Source organism: Callorhinus ursinus, unplaced genomic scaffold, assembly GCF_003265705.2.
Source record: "Callorhinus ursinus isolate GAN/ISIS: 27379988/994484 unplaced genomic scaffold, GSC_fseal_2.0 scaffold45, whole genome shotgun sequence".
In the NCBI taxonomy this organism is placed as follows: domain Eukaryota; kingdom Metazoa; phylum Chordata; class Mammalia; order Carnivora; family Otariidae; genus Callorhinus; species Callorhinus ursinus.
The window spans coordinates 13,040,840-13,064,048 of record NW_027397107.1 but is presented as its reverse complement, the minus strand read 5'-3'; the positions used below and the strand labels follow the sequence as shown (position 1 = coordinate 13,064,048).

Sequence of the window (23,209 nt, the reverse complement as noted above, 5' to 3'; positions counted from 1 at the left end):
AGGCCAAGCTGGGGGTCCTGAGGGCTGCCAACGTTCAGACCACAGGGGCTCCATGGGAGGAGAGGACAGAGGCTCTGACCAGGCTGGTGGTGCAAGGAGGAGACAGTCAAATGCCCTCAGAGAGAGTTGTTTCTTTTCTTCTTTTCATTAGATGATTTCTTAAGAGCAGTTTTAGATTTACAGAAAAATTGAGCAAAAAAGCATAGAGAGTACACATGTTGTACTAAAATTTCTCTGAAACTCAACCTGTGTCTTATTGGTGTAAAACCCAGCAATTGAGTTGCCCCTCAACTGTTATTGAGATACAATTCACATACCATATAATTCATCCATTTTAAGTGTACAAGTCCACGAATTTTTAGTATATGTAAAGAATTATACAACCATCATAATGAGCTTATTTTAGAACTGTTCCATTACTGTAAAAAAAAAAAAAAGACCTCGCCAAACCTGTCATTTCTATCCCCTTTGCCCCATTAGGCTCTCAGAAGGAAATCTAAAAATTTCTGGGCTTGACAAATACCCGTAGGGCAAACCTTTCTTCCCAGTTTATGGACCTATCCATGTAAGTGGTTTCTCTGTCATATTGGCTTAGCAATTCCTCCCTGTCTTGATAAGCTCTCTCATGTTTTAAAGACTTAAGAAAAGATTACTTTTTCAGGTTCTTTCACATGTTTGCAAGTGGAGCGTGTCTTTGAATGCTCAGGTGCACAGAAAGTCTCCCCCGGGTGCCTTATTTGCCCCACAGCTTGGATTTGAGATTTAGGATTAGTCTCCCAGATGAATAAGTATCACTGAGCAGGCTGGGTCCTGGAACAGGCCTGGCGGTTTGCCATGAGCTTGTGGTACTCAGTTCTGCTGCTTTTGTATGTGAAGCCACCTTCTCTGGAAATGCCTTCCACTTTGCTGACGGTATCAGATTTTTATGGCCCACGGAAGTCTTACGGAAATTTCTCCTCTGACTGGTATAATTGCTGAAGATGCTTGCTGGCCATTCCCCAAAGAAAGAGGTTTGATGACTGAGGTGTCCTGTTTTAGAAATGGAATGTTCGGTTTGCATCTTCTGATTGGCTGACTCTTCCAAACTTGGGAATATTTACTCTATTTCCCAAAATAAACACCATCCATACCAGTTCTCCAGCAAAACTAAAATAGAGAAGCATAGGTTCAAAGATCTTTCTGTTCAAAAGACCTCTTAAGACATACACACAATACACTATATAATTTAACTCATAGAGGTCCTCTTCTTACCTTATTGCCCTGGATAATACAGTCATAACATCTAGACTTAGTATCTTTATTGGTTAGTTTTGTATATACAGTTCTTCTTGAAGGTGAGCAAGTGGGGTTGATCTGTCTTTTTCACCGCTGGTCCCCCACAGAGCCTAGTACAGAGCCTGTACAACTTTACTAAGGTTCATGATTCAAAAAGGAACCATGTTAATAATGAATCCAAGAATTCAGATTTGGAACAAAGCGTATGAGTTTCAGAGAAATAGCCATTTTAGAAGAAAACTGTCCTTTTAACCCTGGATGCATTGTGAAACCATGTCTCTTTCCAAAGTCTTAGAGAAAAAGAAAGCCCTGAGTGTATTCTACTGCAAATGAGCCGGAAACAGCATGAGTTCTTAGTGTGCTCATAGTGACCACCTCTGTTCGAGAGCTAGCCAGGGATTCTTGAGAGCAGCCGATTTTCCTCATGAAAACTATGGGATTATGGGCAAAATAACAAAATGGGGGTCATGAAAATCCTGAAAACAACCAGATGGTAGATCAGAGCTGGGTTCACATCTCTGCTGTGTCCCTATGGACTCATCCTATTTTTCTCCAGCCTTTCTTTCCTCCTCTGTGGGATGAATGTCTTAGATTTATCGTGAGATGATGGGGCACTTCAGCATCATGCCTGGCATATGGTACAAATTCCATGTATGTTGGGTTTTGTTCATTTCTGTTCCATGATTTGAAAAAATAGCCACGAGAATACTTCCCTGTTTTTTTTAAGGATTGAAAAAAAAAACCCACATAAAATATCTTCTTAAGCTATTTTACCGTAAGTTGATGTCGATCGTAAGACCAAACTAGATTGGAAAAAAAAAGTCTTCAACTAAAAGGGGCTTGTTGTTTGTCTGTAAGCACAGCCATATGGAAGAAATAGGGGCCAGAATCAAATTAGAAGAAAAATGTGGGAGGGATTCATTCACACACAGTCTCTATAGACTTATTTAAAGTAAACCTCTAAGACAGTGCTTCTCAAACTTGACTTTTGATCATGGGAGGCCTTGTTAAAACACAGATTGTTGTCAACTTCCTCCATCCCCCCAGCCCTGCCATTTCTGATTTTACAGTTTGGGGTGGGTCCTAGGAATTTTCATTTCAAATAAGATGATAGTAATATTCTAATGCTGGTCCTGGGACCACACTTTGAGAACCATTGCCATGGAGGTGATTCTCAACCTTGGTTGTACCTTGAGATCACCTGGGAAGCTTTACAAAATACCGATGCCTGGGCTCAACCCAAACATCAGTTGGGAAGTTCTGATTTCACGGGTTCTGGGTGGAGTCTGGATGTCAGGAGTTTTAAAAGCTTTTAATGTGCAAAAGCTAAAAATAATTTCCCTGTCCGTTCTGGTATATGTTAGAAAAGAATCGTTCAATTATTCATTCATTCAATAAATATCAGTTGAGTATCTACTATAACCTGAGCTCTGTGCGAGGTGCTAGGGACATGGATATAAATCAGACGGACAGAGAAAGATTTCCACATTGATAACTAATGAGGTGACTGGCATACCAATGAACGTATTTACAGAGAGCTATTAACAGCTGTAAGTGGGGGCACCTGGGGGGCTCAGTTGGTTAAGCATCTGCCTTCGGCTCCCATCACGATCCCGGGGTCCTGGGATCAAGCCCCATGTTGGGACTTCTCCCTCTGCCTGTGTTCTTTCTCTCTCTGTCAAATAAATAAATAAAATCTTAAAAAAAAAAAAGAGCTATGGGGGAAGACAATGAGGTTTAAGTGAGCAAAGACTTCATTAAGGAACTCTGAACTTAGTTTTGAAGAATGAGCCTTTTTTATGGGCAGAGACTGAGGGGAAGAAGATTTTGGGGAGAGGTCTGGAACTGGGAGTGGACACAGGATGTGTTCACAGGTGTTCTCAGGTAGCAGGAGCCTGGTATAGGTGGTAGGCAAGGAGGTGGGAGAAGTTGTCTAGAATCAGGGGAAGTGTTTCAAGATTCTGGGAGGAGAGTGATACAACTGGATTTGATCACCAGCTACATCGAGAGACAGGAAGACCTACCTGAGAAATGTTCTTTATTTTTTTTTAATTTTTTTATTGTTATGTTAATCACCATATATTACATCATTAGTTTTGGATGTAGTGTTCCATGATTCATTGTTTGTGCATAACACCCAGTGCTCCACGCAGAATGTGCCCTCTTTAATACCCATCACCAGGCTAACCCATCCCCCACTCCCCTCCCCTCTAGAACCCTCAGTTTGTTTCTCAGAGTCCATCATCTCTCCTGGTTCATCTCCCCCTCTGACTTACTCCCCTTCGTTCTTCCTCTCCTGCTATCTTCTTCTTTTTCTTTTTTCTTAAAATATGTTGCGTTATTTGTTTCAGAAGTACAGATCTGTGATTCAACAGTCTTACACAATTCACAGCGCTCACTGTAGCACATACCCTCCCCAATGCCTATCACCCAGCCACCCCATCCCTCCCACCCCCGACCACTCCAGCAACACTCAGTTTGTTCCTGAGATTAAGAAGTCCTCATATCAGTGAGGTCATATGATACATGTCTTTCTCTGATTGACTTATTTCACTCAGCATAACACCCTCCAGTTCCATCCACGTCGTTGCAAATGGCAAGATCTCATTCCTTTTGATGGCTGCATAATATTCCATTGTGTATATATACCACTTCTTCTTTATCCATTCATCTGTCGATGGACGTCTTGGCTCTTTCCACAGTTTGGCTATTGTGGACAAGAAATGTTCTTTAGATAGAAAAATCTCTATCATTTTTTAAAGATTTTACTTTATTTATTTATTTATTTATTTATTTATTTATGATTGATTGATTGAGAGAGAGAGCACGTGGGGAGGAGGAGGGAGAGGGACAAGCTCGGATGCAGGGCTCGATCCCAGACCCTGAGATCATGATCTGAGCCGAAACCAAGAGTCGGATGCTTAAACCCACTGAGCCACCCAGGCGCCCCTGGAATAATCTCTATCTTGAGGTTATATCTAGGATATTCCCCAGACATATACAATCAAGACACCCAAACATCATAGAATAACAGGAAACTAAGACACCAGCTTCCTTCTCTTAGCTAACTCCCAAATTTCTGATCTGATTTTACGGGGGCCGGGGTGGGGGGGAGAAGGATGCATTCGTTTTCATTGCAAGCCTACCTCTTTTGGACTTTGGAAACACGGGTAGAAAAAGCGTTAATGCGGAGAAAGAAGAGACCAGACAGGAGAAAAATGGAACGGAAAAGACCCCGAGGTTTGAAACAGCACAGAAGGGTTAATAAAAATTGGAAGCTGTGGAAACAAGTTTCTCACCTGCCCCCTTCTGCTCCTTCCCTGAAACCCCGCCCGGGGAGGCCAAAGGCCATATCCGGTGGCCTGCACTGCCACCTGCAGGTAAAATCCTGAATCACCGCCTGAATTTTATCCTGAGCTTTGGAGAAAGCAAGATGTCACCAGAATATGCCTGGGCTACCATCAGGCGGCCCTCAAGCTGGGTCAGCAGTTAACTATTCTGTTCCTTACATTTCAGACTGGCTAACTTTTAAAGGATCATTCTTCATGAATATTAAAAGGTACTTTTTTCTTCTCTGTTTTTACATCTCTGAAGTCCAAACATGTCTTGGAATTAATCGCCCGTTTAATCCAGAGACTGTTTTCCCCACTGTGATACACAAAGGAGCATCTTACAATTGATATCATCTTATACTTGGAGAAATATGGCAATATTTATTTTGCGTACATCAGAGGTACAGCCTGATGGACAAGGCATGACTTTTGGAACGTGAAAGATCTACTGTCACCTTGAATCTCTAATACCCCTTCTTTCTTATATTCTGGATCTCCATTATTTACTAGTTACTTGATTTTTGGCAAGTTAATTATCTGAGTCTCAATTTCTTCATCCTGTGTATCTTATATGGTTTTGTCAGAGTTAAGTGATACTATATATAAAGTCCTTGAATGGCTCCCACCTAGCATATTAAAGCACTCAGTAATTAAGTCTTAAGCAGAAGCCACTATCTTTGCCCACTATAATTCAAAACCTCCCATCACCAAACTGTGTTTTCCTTTGTGCCCTTAAAACTAGACAGCTTGACTTCTGCTTTATTTTGATAAACCTGGAAGTGCAGAGCCCAGCCTTCTAAGTAAAGCTTTTCCAGTGCTTAAGGCAGTCGAACCTAAATGAAACCGAAAAATGACAATGGAAACAGGTAATGCTATCTATCGCTGCCCACTGGATGCCGTCTGTAGCTCTTCCTCGCAATCACAGGATAAAAAAAGCCCCATGTTGAAGGGCAGGGCATAAGCAGCTGGATCTTGAAGCCTCGGTTAGCTCTGCAGGGAGGCAGCTCTGAGGAGCACCCCGATGGGGATAGAGTTTATAAAGATGTCTTGGAGCAGGCTTTCATGTTTGCCAGTGGCTGCCCCTTCAACCCCTAATATCCTTTCTTTCTTAAATGATATGAAATTGTACAGTCCAAGTTCTTAACAGAAGTCCCGAGGAGAGGGAAGCAGCAATAAAAGGGGAAGAAATCAAAGCTTTTCATGGTGCCCGCCCTGTGCTCTCTTTTCTTGGTAAAACCATTGCATTTCTGGGGGTTGTGTTGGGAGGAGGAGCTGAAGGGGAAGAAATGGAGATTTTTTTTTTTAAGATTTATTTGTTTATTTTAGAGAGATAGAAAGAGAGAGTACAAGAGAGAACAAGCAGGGAGAGAGCCAGAGGGAGAGAACCTCAAGTAGACTCCCTGCTGAGCTCAGAGCCCTACATGGGGCTTGATTCCAGGGTCATGAGCTGAAACCAAGAGCCAGACACAGCCACACACTTAACTGACTGAGCCACCCAGGAACCCCTAGGTGGGAATCTTGAAATCCTCCTCCTGCCCGGGCCCCCCTCCTACTGTCCCTCTGTCCCTATTCCTAGCCATTGTTCAATTTTATCTTCACAGCTCTCCTACATAGGTTGTAAGCTCAGTTGATACCTTGGGGTCCCTGATGGATTAAGAATCTCGCAGGTATGTGATAAAGTTTGAATCCAGGTTGATGTGACATCCACCTGTGGGTTTTGTTTTGTTTTTTTCCTGAAGAGTGCCCTGCCTCACCACATTCCCTACCCCGAGTAGAAACCATACCTGCATCCATATCCACCTTCCCAGTAGGCATTTTTGCAGATAGAGTAAGTGTTTATATTACTCATATATTAAGTCTGTTAACATCTGCTCATTTATTTATGCCCCAGAACAGCCTGTAGAGAGAAAACCATTGGGCCCATTTAAAAATGAGAAACTAGACCCCAAAGAAGGGAAGTCACTGATCCAAGGTTAGAGACAGGCTTCACGGAGGGAAGCTCACATCCTAGCCCAGATTTGACAATGACAAGCCTCATGTGTTGCCAATAAGACACAAAATCTTAATTCTTATACTTAAAAAAGATGAAAACATATATTTTCTAGGAACAGCCTATTTTGGTGACCAAAATGGCCCATGTTTCAAGGCTTCCTAAAGTTCCATAATAAACAAGGATGGTTTGGTGAGTGGGGACAGATGGTGACAATTATTTATTGAACACTAGAGTCTCTTTTCACCTACTTTTATGCATGTTTGTTAATGATTTAATTACATCTCTCCAAAAGTTTCCTTCACCTATATAAAGAGTTATAAAAACTTTAATTAAGCACTTGGTGAGCTTTCGAGGGGACATCTGATAGCTCTCTGTGGTCTTGCGTAACTCTATTGTCCCACCTGCTATGATAATGAAATCGTAGAAACAGCAGGAAATGTATGCAATATACTACCCTGGCCAAGGCTGCCGTGTCATCAGAAGGGGGAAGGGAGGTGGGTCAGGGCAGTGTGGCTGGAGGTGTTTACGACAGGGGCAAGTCACATACTTACACTGCCAAAAATGCGGACATGTGCAGAATGAAATTGCATAGATGACCTCCTACTACCATGTGCTTCAGGGGAGAGGCCCACAGTGCCGTGGAAGGGCTAGAAGGAGGCTTGGCGGTCAGAGACTTGACATGGAACTCCAGGGCTACCTCTCACCGGGATCAAGACGTTGGATATGCCACCTTCTGTGCCTCTTTCTGCTCATGGGTGAAACCAGGCCAATGGTTCCAACCTTGCAGGTTGGTTCTGAGGGTGAAGTGAGTTAATACTGGAGCAAGCTAGAGCAGATATTCTTTAGCACAATCCCAAGTGTCATCCCTACTATGGAGAAGAAGAATTAGAGGCCCAGAGAGAGGGAGCGGTCCCTGCAGGAGGCCACACAACCTCTGAGGATTGGAGCCAAAATTAGAACCTGGATGTGGATGACCTAATGTTCATATGCTTTCCCTTGTTCCGTTCCCGTTTGACATGCCCCAGCAATCATTTGATGTTCGTTCCTCTCCTGGAACATTCTTTTTTTTTTAAGATTGCATTCATTCATTCTTTCATTCATTCAGTTGTTTAAAGAGCGTGCATGCCAGCGAGCAGGAGGGGGAGGGGCAGAGGGAGAGAGAGAATCCCAAGCAAACTCCACACTGAGCATGGAGCCCGAGGCTGGGCTTGATCTCACGACACTGAGATCCTGATATGAGCTGAAGTCAAGAGTCGTAGGCTTAACCGAATGAGCCACCCAGGTCCCTCTCTCCTGGAACATTCTGACTCATAATGAGGTTTTCTGAGCAGACTTGTCCCTTGGGATGTGGCAGATGGCCATTGATGGTCATATCCCCAGGTATAGTGTCCACTGCAAGTTGGCTTTTGAGTTTACGTTTTCAGCCTCTCTTGAGAATGGCCAAGTGTGAAAGACATCTCCAGCCTCTGTATCTCCAGTGAGGCTTATAATATCTTATGCTTCCACCAAAAAATGGAAGGCTATTCTGAGGGGACCCACACCCTGTACATTGCAGATGTTAGAAATGACAACAGCACTTCGTGCATCCACAGTTATCCCACTGGCATTTAACCAACAGAAATTAGTCAGAGACAATAGCAGGAGATGACTGTTTCTTTTTGTTTGAGAAATATCCTTTTGTTTGCATTAGAATAGATGAATCTTCAGGACATGTGGGTGGTTCAGTCAGTTAAGCGTCTGTCTTCAGCTCAGGTCATGATCCCAGGGTCCTGGGATCGGCCCCCGCATCGGGCTCCCTGCTCGGTGGGGAGCCTCCTTCTCCCTCTCCCTCTGCCTGCCACTCCCCCTGCTTGTGCTCTGTCTCCCTCTTTCTCTGTCAAATAAATAAATAAAATCTTTTTAAAAAAGAATAGATGAATCTTCTTAAATCTGAGCTAAAATTAAGGCAAGCTATGCAAATTCTTTGTTGAAGAAGGCAGGGTAACTATACATAAATAATGTAAATATATTTGGGTAATGATTTCTGTTGTCCAGCATCATGTCATTTATTGATCCAATGATGGGTACACATGTATTTTATGTATGTTTGTATAGTATCATAATGTTTTATATACAGTTAGCCCTTGAACAACACAGGTTTGAATTGTGAGGGTCCACTTACATGTGGATCTTTTTCGATAAGTATAGGACTGTAAATATACTACAAATACATTTTCCCTTCCTTATAAGTTTGAAATAACATTCTCTTTAGCTAATTTTATTGTAAGAATACAGTATATAATATATGTAATATTATATACTGTATATATAAAATATGCTTGAATCGACTGTTTATACTATTGGTAAGTCTTCTGATCAACAGTAGGGTATTTGCAGTTAAGTTTCTGGGGAGTCAAACGTTATTCAAGGATTTTCTTTAAAATGTATTTATTTATTTGAGAGAGAGAGAGAGAGAGAGAGAGAGAGAGAGACATAGTGTGGGGTGGGGGAGGGGCAGAGGGAGATGGAAGAATCCCAAGCAGACTCTGCGCTGACCATGGATCCCATCATGGGGCTCAATCCCAGGACCCTGAGCTCACGATCTGAGCAAAACCAAGAGTCCATTGCTCAACCAACTCTACCCTTCCCTCCCAGGCTCCCCAATACGGGGATTTTTGGCTGTGCAGGTGTCAGTGCCCCTAACTCCTGTGTTAGTCAAGGGCCAACTGTATATGTATACACACATATGTATATATGTCTGTGGACACACATACACACATGCACCCAGGGCAAAAGGCAACAGGCACAGCTGAGCCTTTTTACCGGACTTACAGCAGAAAATCAGACCCAAACCAAATTGCTCTGGACCTTCTTTTTTCATGGACTGTGTTAGATCCTGGAAAGGAGCCTCAGAGATTTCTGTAGTAAAGATGAGCAGAGTGGCAGATCTTTGGAATAAGATGTGCTGAGATCTGGGGCCGCTTACACAGCGTGGATGGGGGACCGGAGGGGCTATGCTCCCGGATGTGGAGGTGCCCGGTGCTCCTAGATATGGAGATTCTCGATGCTCCCAGATACAGAGATGCCCGGTGCTCCCCGATATGGAGATGCCTGGTGCTCCCAGATAAGGAGATGCCGGGTGTTCCCAGTTATGGAGATGCTTGATGCTCCCAGATACGGAGATGCCTGGTGCTCCTAGATATGGAGATGCACGGGGCTCCCCGATATGGAGATGCCTGGCCGTGCTGAGTGGGGCAGTGGCTCTGTGCTTCCAAGGCTGGGACTTCCAGGAGCAGAGGCATAGCTCACTCTGGGAGCCCCAGCAGGAGGTGGACACCGCTCCGCTTCTACTCCCCTAGCTCCAGGGGGAGACTGCGTCATCCCCTCTTTGACAAATGGGGACTCCAAAAGTGGGACCTGAGTCACAGAGCGCTGGCATAGTAAAAGAAAAAAAAAAAAAAAAAAAGCACTCGAGAAGCACTACAGCCAGAGGGAGAAAGACTAGGGAAAACATAAAGAAAACAAGTAGACAATGAATTTCAGATGAAGACTTAAAGATAGATTAAAGACTTAAATGATCTACTAAGCAAATTTACTGGGAAGCTACCAGAACTTCATCTCTAGCCCCTGACTTGAACTAAAACCTCTCATTAGCATGGGTCGCTTCTGACGCCCCAGGAAGTGCCAAGCCCCATGTCCATGGGGTCAAAGTTCTCAAAAATTTGCAAAACAAAGTTAATTTATTTTATTTATTTTTAAGATTTTATTTACTTATCTGACAGAGACAGAGAGAGAGAGTAGAAGGCAGAAGAGAGGGAGAAGCAGACTCCCCACTGAGCAGACAACCTGAGGTGGGGCTCCATCCCAGGACCCTGGGATCATGACCTGAGCCAAAGGCAGATGCCCAAAGGACTGAGCCACCCAGGTGCCCCAAAACAAAATTATTTTAAGCACCAACAGCTAAGACCGCTGTCTCTTCTCCCCTAGAGCAATAGGCTTTCCTTGTGGGCCCAGGACTGAGAGATCCTGGGACATGGGACTTTCAGTGCTAAAATCGGCCAAGTCCCGGGCAAACTGGGATGAGTCATTATCCCACTTTCCATTCTTCCCTTCCTACATCTCTCTCAACAGATGGCACTGGAAAAAATACAAGGCCTATGGGATCTGGCAGAGGGGAGATTGAATAAGGGATGCATTTAGTTTTGGCCTGGTGGGGTAGATTCCTGTGGTTGGCGATCATTTTGGGTTGTTATGGATAAGTGTTGCAGTGTAGGATCAGCCTCCAGAGTGCTAGCACTGACCCACTCAACATTCTCTAACCCATCACACCGACCCACTCAGCATTCTCTCACCAAGACACAGGACCTCAGCTCACACCACATTATGACCATGTCCTACAGCGCCTGGCGCCTGGAGAACAGGTGTAGTGGGGGAGAACAAGGTTTGGAAAGTACAGGGCCAGAAAGCAATGTGTGGAAAGGCCTTCCAATGATCAAATATATACAATTGATGATAGAAGATGGAATTCTCATTGATATTTAGTCAAAATGGAAGTTCTCCCCTCTCAAGAATCAACTTGAGAATGCAGTGTTATACCAATACAAAGGCATCATATATTTTTTCTTTCTTTCTGGGAACTGAGTGAAATGTTGTCTTTCAGATTTCCTATTTGAAAGGTACAATCACGCAGCGGTGTTACGATGAAGGTGTTGGTGTCTGAATTCATATGTGTGATACATCCCAATTATCAAGAACAAAATTTTTGATCAGCTCTACTAAAGGAAAGGCTAACTTTTCTTGTTGTTTTCTCTATGGAAAATATACAATTGCAATTACATAGTGAGGTGATCAAAGAATATGAAACCAAAAAATGTAGGAAAATAAAAACACTACTACAGACATGTATTAAGCGGTCATTTCATAAAAAATATTATGCCATCTTTCTGGATTAGGGGGATAGTTGAGATATTTGTCAACATATTAAATTTTTTTTCTGTTGTGATTTCTTTTCACACTTTGGACAAATACTCACTTTTGTATCAAATTTTGTGTTTATGTTTGCATTTTTCATAAAAGGTCTTTTAATAAATAAAATTATATGAATTTATTCCTCAGCCCTGGATCTTTCTCTGAAAGAAATGTATAAAAATCCCTACAAGAACAGATAGGAGTCTATATGCATTTGAAGTGGTGGGGTCCTTAGGCAATGTGGAATCCTACAAAGCATTTAAAAAAAGATAAGCAAATTTCACTCTATAAATAGCATGGTAAAAGATGACTTCAGTAAGGTCAATAGAAAATTATAAGTTTTGAAAAATATGTTTGCAACCCAGATAGCACAGAGTGTTAATATCTAAACTGTATGAGGAGATCTTAAAACCAATAAGAAGAGAATGCACAAACCATTGTAGAAAAAATAACATAAGTTGTAAAGAGGCAGCATTTCTTTTAAGCACATGTATTAGGCCAGAAAGCACATTGTAGCAGTTAATTTAGCTTTAATATTACACAGACCCGGAAGTCTGATAACAATTAAGTTAGAGAATGGTAGCACAATAACCAGAAGAACCCATGCACATGGGAACATGAAACACATCTAAATAACTCATGGGCCAAAGAATCCATCATGGAAATTAAGCAATTCTTGAGAATTGGACAATAGTAAGAATACCTCATATCAAAATTTGTGGGCGGGGGGGGGGCTCCTGGGTGGTTCAGTTGGTTAACCCTCCGACTCTTGGTTTTGGCTCAGGTCATGATCTCAGGATCCTGGGGAAAGTTGTGGGAATGTCCCTAAAGCTAGAGCCTTAAATCTTTATATTGGGAAAGAAGGTTAAATGAGCTAAGTGTCCACCTCCGTGAAAATTCTTAATAAGGATACGGTACCCGAAGAAGTCAGAAGGAAGAAAAAATACATAAGCACAAGTTAGTAAAATAGAACACAAAGATAATCACTCAAAAAAAAAGGAAAATGCTTCCTTTGCTTTAATAAAATGGAAAATTCTGATGTGGCTGAGCAAGAAAAGAAAGAAAAGGCATTAATAAATATTAGGAACTAAAAGGGTCACGATTAGAGATACAGTGTAGATAATGGTAAGAGAAAATCATGAATGAATTTATACCAACTAATTAAAAACTGAGATATATGGATCATTTTCTAGAAATTATTTAGTTCTGATTATATTTATCTAATTTTCTAATTGCACATGTAACTTAACAAAAATTGTATTTCAAGAAGAACCAGAAACCAGAATTGATGTTTAACCATTCCAATATTTTTTTTTTTAAATCAGTAAATGAAAGTCTATTTCCTGAATTGACTCCTGGGTCAGATGTTTTAGGAGCTAATTTTTACAAAAATGAAGAAATACATTATCCGCATCTTATACATAATATTTCAGAAAGTAGAAGAAATGAAGTGAGCCTCCTTAACTCACTTTCTGAAGTTAATAATGACTTTGACACCAGACTGAAAAAGAACAGCCCAAAATGTATTATGCAATCTCTCTCATGAATGTAAACTCAAAAATCCTGAATAAATATTAGCAAGTTACCACTTTATTATTTTTAAAACCATTATGATCAAGGTTGATTTATCATGAGACTTCATGGATGATTTAAGATGAGAAGAAACTATAAATGCAATTCATCACACTAATTTAAAGGATAAGAACTTTCTAAAGTACCCAAATGTACATAAAACAAGAATTTATTAAAATCCATTATCCATCTAAAATTTGCATATACACAGATGCACACACGAAGCATAGAAAGCTAAACCTTAACTTATAAATATTATCTAATTCAACACTACAAACTACTTTATGTTTAATAGTGAAATGTAGAGCCATTATTTTGCAAGTCAGGAACAAGGCAAAGATGAGTCCAGTACAATAGGAAAAGGTAGAAACAGCTCTAAAAAATGATGAGCTAGCTTCTATGGAGGGAAAATAGATTTTATTGAACGATGCAGAGTAAAGAAATTAGGCAAGGTCTTGAATTGGAAAACATGCTTTCATAAAGATGCCAATTATTTTCAAATTAGTATATAAATTTCATGCAATTCTAATCAAAATCCCATCAGTTTTTGGTAGAACTCAAGATGCTCATTCTACAATGTATATGGGAGGCATAAGGCAAAAAAAAAAACCCCATGAAAACAAACAAACAAAAAACCCCCACATAATTCTGAATTAGAACAAGGTAAGTGACTCACCCTACCAGATATTCATATTTATTATAAAGTACTACCAATTAAGAGAGTGTGTATCAGTGCATGGTAGAAAAAAAGCAAGTTCAGGAAAGATAATGTACCTGATACTATTTATGTCAAGCGTCAAACATACAAAAATAATATGATTTATGCACATGGAAGAAAATGTGCAATGAAAACATAAAAATATTAATAAAAATGTCAATTATCAGGGGCACCTGGGTGGCTCAGTCAGTTAAGCGTCTGCCTTCAGTTCAAATAATGATCTCAGGATCCTGGGATTGATGGAGCCCTGTGTTGGGCTCTCTGCTCAGCGGGGAGTCTGCTTCTCTCTCTCCCTCTGCCCCGCCCCCCGCTTGTGTGTGCTTGCACTCTCTCTCTCAAATGGATAAATAAAATCTTTTAAAAAAAAGAAAGTGTCAATTATCAAATCTCAGAATTGTATTTCCTTTAAATGGGAAGAGAGGTACAGATCCATGGAGGTTATAGCTATAATTGTAACGTTTTATTTAAAAAGAAATTTCTAAAGCAGAGATTCCCAATTTTCTTGGTGCACAGCACCTTTATTATCTCCATTATTTTGTAATGCTGCCCAAGCTGAAAGAAACGTCTAAAGTTTCCCCTTATTAAGTATTTAGAGTCCAAAAAGTTTGATAGTAATGGTTGTGAGGTGTCCGATGTCCCCGTGTGTCCCTTGAAAACTAAAAACATACAATGGCATTCCTATGAGTTCCCTGTGGCACACAGTTTGGGAACCACAGATTTTTAAAACAGATCTTGAAAATAATCTAAATTCAACCAAGCTAGTTGATAGATTCATGAAAGTTTGTTGTATTTTCTCTCCACTTTTATGAATTGGGCTGAGTGCTTTGCACAAGTCATTCCATTTTGTCCTCACAAAGGATCTTGTGTTCTCCTTCTGTGTGAGAGGAAACAGAGGTTTAATAAGTTGAAGAACATTCGCTGTCACACACTTGTAAGTGCTGAGGCCCAGACTGAAGTCAGTCCTCTCTGATTGAAGGCCACTGGGTCATGCGTTAATGGGACAGACCACTACTGAACATGTGTTTCAGGGACTAAACCCAGTCAGCCAATGGAGAGTGGACATAGCCATTGTCCTTGCACATGTGGTAGGAGACAAACAGAGAAGGAGTGTAAGCACTGGGGAAGACGTGTGCTCAACCCAGTAGTGAGCAGTCAGAAGTCAGGAGGGGGTTGGAGTTGAGTTTGTGCTGAGGCTTGCAAGATAAATACACATTTGTTTATGGGGATCCACCAAAGTACAAAGACAGAGAGATAAGGAACCCTGTGGTCCTTTTAAAAAGCAATGGGTTATGTCCCAATGACCAAGGCAAATATTAAATTATTTGCAAAGAGTGCACCATGCTCTTACCCCCCTCCCTTGGCCCCCGAAGTGTTAGTGACTTTGACGACTCAGAGTCCAATTCCATTTCATTTCTATCATATCTTCCCATTCTTCCCAAACCAACGATAAAAGCTTTACACAAAAGATACATCTTTTACATGTCGAGTGAGAGCTTACTCATTTCTGTATTTCCTAAGACCTCAGCCTATGTCCCGAATATGTTCTAAAGGAAATGGCAATTTTGAATATTTTTTGAAATCTGGATTGTTTGGGTTCACAAGTACTAAGCTGAAGGAAAAAGAAAAGGCTCAGTGGGTTTTCATATGCTCTAGCTGTGCTATGAATCCCCTGGGTCTTAGAAATTTCTACAGAAAGTTACAAGAGTCCCTGCCATCTTGATGTGAACTTCTAATGTTCCAATTGCAAAAGCAAGTGAATGTTCTCAGCAGTCCTGGCTTCAAAGGTCCCTGGGAAATAGAATTCCATTTACACAGCAAGGCTCTGGGTCAAAAATCTGCCTGGGTTAAGTGGTGACTTTCTCTCCTTTGAAATTCATTTGAGTTCTGTTTCCTGCCTTTGTAGTCCTCCCCTTCTTGTGATGACAAACCTTGGCTTACCTTTAGTCTGGATTTTCTAGGTCTCAATACCAAACTTTAAACTGCTTGTTTTGGGGCGCCTGGGTGGCTCAGTAGTTAAACGTCTGCCTTCGGCTCAGGTCATGATCCCAGGGTCCTGAGATCGAGCCCCGCATCGGGCTCCCTGCTCCGCGGGAAGCCTGCTTCTCCCTCTCCCACTCCCCCTGCTTGTGTTCCCTCTCTCGCTGTGTCTCTCTATGTCAAATAAATGAGATCTTTAAAAAAAACACAAAACTGCTTGTTTCTCCTTTTGCTCATGCTGGTTCAATACCACCCAGCAATCATCTCTTTCCCTTCTGAGTTCAGAAGGTCTCTGAAAGATGAGGCATGTGTGGGTCACACCACCGCATTGGGGATGCCCGTGTTTATACATCCACGTGGATCATAGAAAAATGGGCTCATGGCACTATGTTCTTTCAGATCACTAAGCGCAGCCTACCCACAGCAGACCGATACAGGTGAACAGCCAAATCTTATGGGATCTGAAAACAAAAACAAAAACAAAAACAAAAAACAAAAAACAAAACAAAACAAAATCTTATGGGATCTGGATGAAGGAGACAAAAATTTACTTGTGAGATAAAAATTATCAAAATCTTTGATTTTTGTATTTGGAGGAGGAGTGCCATCAGCCTGGAAACTGCTTTTTCCATGCCTTGGTGCAGCACAGAGTGGCACAGAAAGAGATCCAAGGCCAGGAGAACACAAAGCGAAAAGATGCTTTTCCAGAGTGACAAGTACCTGCATCACACATCCTGCAACTTCTACTCTAGAAGACAGAAGCTCCTGCATGAGAGGCAGTTCAACGCAGACAGTGAGAGCTGTGGAAATGGAGTGCAGTGACCTCTGTACTGATATATACAACTTCTGTTGCATTTGTAGAGACCCCTATCTTTCTGCCACAGTTTAGTGTCAACAGTCCCAATTGAGTGCAAGAGCACTCCAAAGAAGGCAGCATGGGACGTGGAATATGTGGGGCCCACATTAGGAATCATCAGAGCAAAACAGCAAAAGAAGGAGAGTGACAGATTCCAAGCCAAGATACCCTCCTTCCCACAGAAGTGTGGCGGTAATTTCTCAGTGAAGGAGGCACATGGCTCTGGGACCCTACCGTCTGGTCCATAGAGTTGGTGCCTGGATGATGCTGCTGTAAATCAATAGTTTGTTCAACCATTCTGTCCTTACCACATCCTGATTTACTCTTTTTTAAAAAAAGATTTTATTTATTTATTTGAGAGAGAGTGCACATGAGAGAGAGAGAGAGAGCACGCGCACAAGCAGGGGGGCTGGGCAGAGGGAGAAGGAGAAGCAGGCTCCCCACTGAGCAGGGAGCCCCACTTGGGGGGCTTGATCCCAGGACCCTGGGATCATGACCTGAGCTGAAGGCAGACACTTAACTGACTGAGCCACCCAGGCGCCTCTGACTTACCCTTTAGAAGTAATTTTTTTAAAGGATTTTATTTATTTTTGACAGAGAGAGAGAGAGAGAGAGAGAGTGTGTGTACAAGCTGGGGAAGCAGCAGGGAGGGGAGAGGGAAAGGCAAGCTTCCTACTGAGCAGGGAGCCCGATGTGGGGCTCGATCCCAGGACCCTGGGATCATGACCTGAGCGGAAGGCAGATGCTTAACCGTCTGAGCCACCCAGGCGCCCCTTAAATAAGTGTTCTTTTTTTTTTTTTTTAAAGATTTTATTTTGAAGTGATCTCTACACCCAGCGTGGGGCTCGAACTCACAACCCTGAGATCAAGAGTCGCATGTTCTACCGAAGTAATTTAACAAGCATGTAATTGGAACTTCAGCAGAAATTAAGAATAGAGCCAACATCATACTCTAAAAATATAGACCAGGCAGCAGGCGATATTGGTGTGAGAACAAAATGGAAAAAAAAAAAAAAAAAGGTTCAGTAGTGGCGTGGCCAGGATGAATTGCCCAAGATTTATCACTAATGGAATTGTGGGAATGCCTGCCCAATATTGCCAGGCCTCCTAATTGTCCAAGAGCTGCCAGTAACTCAGATTTTGACTTGAATTCAGTAAATTTTTGATATGTTGACATGAGTGTAATGAGGCCAACATTTTTTTGGCCAAATTAACATATATGTGGTACAGGTGAATCCAAAGACCCATAGTTTGTGGAACCTGCTATGTGTAGAGCCTACTTATCATTATATTCTAGATGCTGGTGCCTGAGCCAGCAAAGACTGCTTACCGAGTCTATTGGTGAGAAATATTTTACCGTTTCTGCAAGTCTGTTTTTCCATTTGTTTTCCGTCTTTTGTCAACAGGACACACTTGTGAGTCTCAAGCATTTTGGGGAATTGGCCACTATGGTCGTCATGGGTTACATCTAGAATGCCAAATATCTTAATTTAAAATATGTTATACAGCAATATAGTATACTTATATGGAATACTGAAGTTGCCTTAGCTCAGGAATGACAAAAGTGTTCCTTTCTATTGCAAACTCTAATTGGTGTTCATATGGTCTGCCTGACATGCAGTGAAGAGAACAGATCTCAGTTGGGAAGAACACAATTATTGTTTGCATCACAGCATTGCTGGATGGAACTCCTCCTCCAGATATGGGCCATATCTGTCTTGGTCCTCACCTGAACATTTTCCAATGAGATCCTAAGTGCCCTGCAAGCTGAAAACACAAACATAAAATCTCACGTTAAAAGCTGATTATCTGTACAGTGATGGGTGAGAGAATTAAGCTCTCCATTTGTAAATATTTGAATGCATGCTACATGTCTGGCACTTACACAGGCAATGGGGATTCAGAAGTGAATAAAACAAGCAAAAATCCCTTCCCTCATGTAGTTTAATTATATGGCTAAGGGGTGAGAGGAGACTCAAGGAAGAAACAGCTAAAATAAAGACACCATATAGTGTATTACAAAATGTTAAGTGCAATGGGAAAAGGGGGGATTTAGGGACTCTCTGTGTGTATGGGGGGGTAGATCACAATTAACCAGGATCAAAAATTAGCAGTTGGAATATTTAAAACACTCCATTTAGAAACGGAACGGGCATGCATACGCCCTGACCCCCCATCCTCCAGTGGTATTACATGGCATTTCCACCACTTAATGCACTTGCATAACTTTTTAGTATCCGGAGTCACTCGAGGTATCCGTCTCCATCCCCAACATAAATTAACATGTACAATATCTGGTTATTGTTTAGAAGGTCCAACGAGGCCCATGCATTCTAACTAATTAATTAAAATTAGTTCTAAAAAACCCAGAGATTAAATTCTGACTTCCTAGATGCCCAGTTATGCACCTGTGGGGTTGTAGCCTTTCTAGACTAGCACAATTAGGGAGAGTGTCCCAGGGCTAGCCTGACCACTTAGTGGACCACACATGGCTTTATGCTGAGGCATGACAGAGACACAGGTAATACAACCCAAAAATAAAACTCAAATCCCTGAGTGGAGAAGAATTTGAGACAATTTCTCAAATAAAAGGGCATAGAACAAGGGAAACTGTTCTCTCCAACAGAAGAGAAAGAATGAAAAACAAGGGAAGGTGTCCCCCACAGTGACTCATGTTTAGCACCTGTTCACAGAATTCATTTAATTTGAATAAAACGTGATCAACTTGTTATGGTTACTTTCTTAGGGCAGCCTTTGGCCTCACTCAAATAGTCCAAGTATAGAATAGTACAGAGAGTCTCCAAGAAATTTTCAGCACCTAAAAATAGCCTTCTAAATCAAGGTCATAGGGGTGCTTGGGTGGCTAAGTCGGTTAAGCATCTACTTTCAGCTCAGGTCATCATCTCAGGGTCCTGGGATCAAGCCCCGCATGGGGCTCCCCACTAAGTGAGGAGTCTGCTTCACCCTCTCCCTCTACCTCTGCTCCTCACCCCTGCTCATGCTCTCTCTCTCAAATAAATAAAATCTTTAAAAAAATCAAGTTCATCACTGATATGAGGAATTCTTAATTTCAGGAACAAACTGAGGGTTGCTGGAGTGGTGGGGGGTGGGAGGGATGGGGTGGCTGGGTGATGGACATTGGGGAGGGTATGTGCTATGGTGAGCGCTGTGAATTGTGTAAGACTGTTGAATCACAGATCTGTACCTCTGAAACAAATAACGCAACATATTTTAAGAAAAAAGAAAAAGAAGAAGATAGCAGGAGAGGAAGAATGAAGGGGAGTAAGTCAGAGGGGGAGACGAACCAGGAGAGATGATGGACTCTGAGAAACAAACTGAGGTTTCTGGAGGGGAGGAGGGTGGGGGGATGGGGTAGCCTGGTGATGGGTATTGAGGAGGGCACGTTCTGCATGGAGCACTGGGTGTTATGAACAAACAATGAATCATGGAACACTGCACCAAAACAAATTATGTAATATATGGTGATTAAAATAACAATAAAAAATTAAAAAAAATCAAGGTCATAGTGAGGATGCCAAGAATGAGGAAAATTATCTTTTCAAAAGCAAAGTGTGAATCCCAAAAGGTGAATGGGATTTTTGTACCTGGAATGAGGCAGAATGTTTCTTATAATGGGCTTCTCTGTGATTCAGTGCTTCGGGTTCATGATTAACTTAGTAAAATACGTATAAATTAAAATGTCCATAATAATTCTATGCACCTTGGATGGCAATGATCAGAATTTAGTTGAAAACTGTTTTCATCTCCAATTTCTGGCTCGTAGTCAAGCGGTATATACTTATTAGTAAGTCTGTCCCTTCAATCTGTTACATGCCTCACAATCTCATTTGATCTCTATGATGATCTTTCAATATAAATGAACTCGTGAGCTTCTGAAAGGAAAATGATTCTCCTGACCCAAATGACAATCCCATAGAATTGTCATTTATTTATCAAAAATAATTGCTAGGATAACAGGCCAGGTCAACCAATCCCCGTTTTAGGACTGTGTGGGCAGAAGTTTCTATTTTTTTTTTTTTTTTTGCCTGATGCCATTGTCCCAAAAGCAAAGCTGCAGACAGTGGTATATACATGATAAATCTCCAACAAAATAAGACAATTCACATAAAGCAAACTATTCATTTTAAAAAACTGTTTTTCATCCTGAGATTTTTATCCTGAAATTAAAGAAATAGTAGCTGGTAGAGTTTTTTTTTTTTTTAATGTGAGTGCATGTCTGTGCTTGACACATTTGAGTTTGCGTCTCATTTTCATCTTCTAATTTTTTAAAAATATATTTTACTGATAAAAATGCAAAATCTGGGGACAACTGACCTAAAACATTTATATCCTTCTCTATTCTCCTCTCAAGACACAAGATTGGACTTCAACTATGAATGATCTAAATTTTTAGAAAGTTCAAAAATTAGCAGGCTGAAAGATCAAATAACACATCAAAAAGCTGAGATGTATCAATGTGTCAGGGTTCAAAAATAATGACTTACAGTCAGTGATAGGAATGCTTTTCCACTGTGTCTATTTCGAGGGCAAGCCTGAATTCACAGCTTAGGAGAAAGAGTAAAAGATCTGTGGGGAAATGTGAGGAATTTGTCATTGCTCAAATATGCTGCTCAGCCTTGGGCTGAATTTAGTATTAATCTTGATAGAGGCATGTTTGCAGTGGACAGAAAATAAGAGAAACGCATGTAGGATTTATTGAGGATGCAGTAAAAAATCCATTTTTGTAGGGCTATTTTTCTTCCCCAATAAATGATTAGGGGAGGAAAAAAAGAAAAGCTTAAAATTGGTGTCAAGCTCTTTATTCCAACCATTTGGGATTAGCTGGAAGATAAATATGTCTGCTTATAATGTATCACTTTTGATGAAGTTGAAAAGATGAAGGGGAGAAAAGTATCCAGCAAGCAGCGGTTTGGGAGGATTTGCTGAAGTCCCTACACTTCAGTTCGCCAATAGTAATGAACTATCGATGCATTTTTACCAACTGAATTTAATGCATAAGCTGAGTATAGTCCTTACAAATTCTCTGAGGAAATATATGTTACAAAATGAGAATATACCACTCCTCCCTTTCCAGAGAAAGACATTTTTCTCATCTGTTAACTAATCTGTAACCTGTGATACTGTAAAATGGTGATCTTTGTCAAATTTGGGGGCTTACACTAAATTGTAATTGGGCAATTAGACTAGGAAGCGATTTTGCCCTGTTCCACATTAAAGACAAGCTACATGACACAAGTTTTTTTTTTTTTTTTTTAAAGACAGAGGCTTCAGTGCAGTTGTCCAAAATTGTCCATCATTCTACCAAGCACTGGATTGAATCAAAAGGTGTAATTTGGAGCCCCTGGGTGGCTCAATCAGTTAAGCCACCAGCTCGGTGGTGATCCAAGGACACTGGGATCTAGTCCCGCATCAGGCTCATTGCTCAGTGGAGAGCCTGCTTCTCCCTCTCCCTACTTCTCCCTCTGCCTGCCACTCTCCCTGCTGGTGCTCTCTCTCTCTTTGACAAATAAATAAATAAAATATTTAAAAATAAATAAATAAATAAATAAATAGGTGTTATTTGGGGGGAAAAGGCATCTACCGTCGTATATTTCCCTGTTTCAAACTCATTTCTAATTGTTCCCCAGGATGCTCCCCATCTTGTTCTTAGTTGGAGTGATTGTGCTTATCTTTTTACTTTGCATATTTTAATAACCACTTGCCTCAGAAAAACCATGCACTCAGTCTCAGTGAACTTTTAACAAGGAAGTTTCAAGACAAGAGGTAATAGGACAATGGGAAATATGCATTCATGGTTTTAGGCAGTCCTAGGTGTTATGGATATGTTGTTGATAATATATCCCTCCTACGTGCAATGTTCCAGTTTATGTTGTTCCAATAACACCAATAAACCACATAGATGACATTGTAGATGATTTGAGAGCCTGCTTGACTTTTTGTTTTAAGGGAAATAGAAAGAGATGAACTATTATATGCTTGACCTTCTTGAACCCAATGTCCGTAGTGGAAAAGGTTTGAAACGGACTATGTCCATAAGGACCTTCCCCCCACCCCGCCACAGTTTCCTAGATATAGTGCTTTTCACTTGCATACATGTTTCCGGTCTACTCTTTATTTTTAAAAATCCCCCTGCAGAGTATCTATAACAGACCCTTCTCCATCCTATAAGCACCAACCTTTAAATTGATAGGGGGTATATATTTTTCCCACCAATCCCCAGTAGTTTCATCTTCATTCCCTTCCATGTTGTTCTTAACATTGTTTCCAGAATTATCAGAACACCTCCCTTTGGGGGAAGCTGCTATATATTTCATCATCACTCTAAACTGTTTAGAAAATAGATATTAGCTGAAGTCTATATTAGTAAGTCCATCACTGTTAAGAACTCAGTCCATGACATATTAATTTACTCCTAAGCTTCCAGCTGAGGCCAGACTAACCTGAATGGTATCTGATTACAAAGATCAACAAGTTGGCATGAAACGGGATGGATCATTGAGCAAAACAGTTTATTAGTT

General features: G+C 41.2%; 1 long non-coding RNA gene across 1 annotated transcript; it reads left to right on the top strand.

The window, feature by feature from the left end:
- The first annotated feature begins 4,415 nt into the window (after positions 1–4,415).
- On the top strand, positions 4,416–10,045 carry LOC141370803 (uncharacterized). The gene is made up of 2 exons (XR_012375177.1): positions 4,416–6,274; positions 7,178–10,045. It is a non-coding gene; the product is annotated as an uncharacterized lncRNA (long non-coding RNA).
- Positions 10,046–23,209: the final 13,164 nt, after the last annotated feature.